The sequence below is a fragment of the Hemicordylus capensis genome, chromosome 8 (genome assembly GCF_027244095.1).
Source record: "Hemicordylus capensis ecotype Gifberg chromosome 8, rHemCap1.1.pri, whole genome shotgun sequence".
Classification (NCBI taxonomy): Eukaryota; Metazoa; Chordata; class Lepidosauria; order Squamata; family Cordylidae; genus Hemicordylus; species Hemicordylus capensis.
Window position 1 is genome coordinate 15989462 of NC_069664.1, and position 2840 is coordinate 15992301.

Consider the following 2840-nt stretch of genomic DNA (forward strand, 5'->3'; position numbering starts at 1 on the left):
GGTGGAGAAACCATGGCAACAGTTCCCACCAGAGTACCTCTGCACTCTGGATTTGGATGGGATTACTGCACATACAAAAGAGTGTTTCAGTGTTCTGAAATGTTTATTATCCTTGTGCAGTGTTCAGTCCTTCCTTGGTGAATTGAGGTGGAGGGAAACTGTTGTGGAGAAAACTGTTGTTATTCTTATAAATCTAGTGCGATAGACAATGGAACTGTACTGTACCAAATTATATAGATCTTGGCTGAGGTCCAGAGAGCACTTATATCAATTCAACACAGAATTAATGTGAATTTGTGATCTCTCAGTAAAAGGCTCTTTTATTCATAAATAACTGATCTGCAGTAATTCTGTACATCTTCAAAGGCTTTTTGAACCATACAATTGTATGCAAACTCTACATAAAGCATTGAAAGTCTTGGTTATTTTGTTTTTCCTCATATAAGATAACTCGCATGGTGTGTGTATGTTTTTGTGTATATACACACAACACACATATGTGTGTGTTTGCACACACACACACACACACAAGTATATTTAGTTTGGGGTGTGTGTGTGTGTGTATGTATATGCACATACATACATAGATACATATATGATATAGCTATTTATACAATGTGTATGTGTTCTGAAAAAGAAGCCACTGCCACTTTTCCAAAGAGCATTTATACTGTACAACATTCAGAATTTACATTAATAGTACAAGGCACAGAAAGTGTGGTATGAACGAAGCCAAGGCCATTTGCTTTGCTTAAGGAGTCATTAAATTCCAGCTTCTTTCCTTTTTTGCAGGGAAACCATATCTCACCATTCAGCTTTGCCCTAAATTCCGAAACATTGGACTTTCGTTTTTCCCAAATCCCCAAAAGTTCCAAAAAACAACAAGACAGCAACATCCAAGAATATCCATAATGGTTGAAATAAGAGAAAGATAGAACATAATTTTGTTTGCAAGTAAGTTTGAATTAGGAGAATTTGTTAGTGATCAGTGTTCCCTCTAACAGGGATTCCCAGATGCTGTTGACTACAACTCCCAAAATCCCCAAGCAAAAGCCATTGCAGCTGGGGATTCTGGGAGTTGTAGTCAACAACATCTGGGAATCCCTGTTAGAGGGAACACTATTAGTGATACATTCCTGAAAGTTAATTTTGGCTCTTTCTCAAGTTATGGACGTCAGTCCAAGTGCATTTACATCACTGGTATTGCAGTGGCATCCCTGGGGATATGTGTCTTTTGGATCATGCAGGTGAAGATAGCATGCATTTCAATTGTTCAGCTGTTACTGGTCCAATAAAATTAATGCCAGAAAAGATTAAAGAACTGTTTGCTGATAAAGCAGTAGATGCAAATCTTGATTACTTTCAGACATAAGAGTGAGTGAACTGATGCAATATAAATACCAAAAGAATGATGTCAAATGTTTGGGATGATCCAGCCCATTTGGGGTACATGGCAACATGGAGGGGAACACTCTGGGAATAATCTGTGGGCACAAGGGATGCCCACAGTTAGGACCCCTCCACCAGTATTCCTTCTAACAGGGATTCCCAGATGTTGTTGACTACAACTCCTATAATCCCCAGCCAAAGGCCACTGCAGCTGGGGATGCTGGGAGTTATAGTGAATGACATCTGGGAATCCCTGTTAGAAGGAAGAGTGCACCAACCATTAAAAAAAAATCAACTGTGTCATCTTGTGTCAGCAACCACTTCGAAAAATGTAGTCAATTTGGTTTACCTATTTAACTTTCTGAACAGAGAATTACAGGAAGAAATTACATGGATTACATTTTTGGGTTTATTCCCCGCCCCCCCCCCCCGCCCCATGGCAGCCCACTGTGAAGGATCTGTTCATCATGCAGTACGATGTTGTTTAAAATGTCCAATATTTTGCATGGAAGCAATCCATTATCAACTCCCTTTCTACAAGACTGCTGACAAATGACGATACCCTGGGACAAGAGGTTCCTTTGGATGTTGGGTAAGAGTAGAATCAATACTCACTGGAGCAAGAGAGCTACTTCTCTATGGTGCCAAAGGTATTTGATGTGCCAGGAACCTTGGGTAAAGGAAAGCTTATCTAACACTATGATGCCACTACAAGTTCAACAGCATACGGCCACTACAAATTCAACAGCACACTGTCTCTGAACATTCAAAGGCCATGGAGCACAAACCACATTTAACATTTTTCAGATGTTTTTGTTAGGAACATCAGCTGGGATTGATCAAGTTTCATGAGAGAGAATTCTCCATGGAATCTAGAGGTAGATATTTCTGGGGACAGGTTCTGGGCCTCTCCCACCTAGTCCCTCCAGCTATGCAGGATACTGCTGATTTTAATGAATACATGATCAATAATAGTAGTATAAAAATGTAGAGGGATGGTTCATAATGAGGACAGGGAAGGGGATCAGGAATGGAAATATTAACATGAGGCAGGTTCACGTGGAAACCAGAGGTTCCTGGAGGATGCTGGTGGGTCCGCACTCTCAATGAGCATGTTGTCTGGACCCATTTAAGTATAGACCCCATGCTGCATTATCAAGATTCTCTCAACTTCTGTAACCAAGAATTGAAGTTGGGGTGGGGTTGAAGGGAGAATCTCAGTGACACAGTGCAGGAATTGGACTTGAGTGGGTTCAGATAATATGCCTGTCGGGAGCACACGTTTGCAGGCAACCTCTGCCAGCCTCTGGTTCCCCGTTTACTGACTTGTATAAGAGGCGTATTGCCAATAGATGGCTAGGTGGAAGTTCTTTTAGAAAATGATTTTTACCATATTTACCTAAAAAGAAGATGACTCTGAATTTAAGATGACCCCCTTAAATATAGAGGCT

At 40.7% G+C, this 2840-nt stretch overlaps 1 long non-coding RNA gene across 1 annotated transcript; it reads right to left on the reverse strand.

Annotated features, from left to right (window-relative positions):
* Positions 1 to 302: 302 nt before the first annotated feature.
* LOC128333656 (uncharacterized) lies at positions 303 to 1803 on the reverse strand. Its single transcript, XR_008311007.1, has 2 exons — positions 1133 to 1803; positions 303 to 995 (listed from the first exon to the last, which is right to left on the reverse strand). It is a non-coding gene; the product is annotated as an uncharacterized LOC128333656 (long non-coding RNA).
* Between the last annotated feature and the right edge of the window lie 1037 nt (positions 1804 to 2840).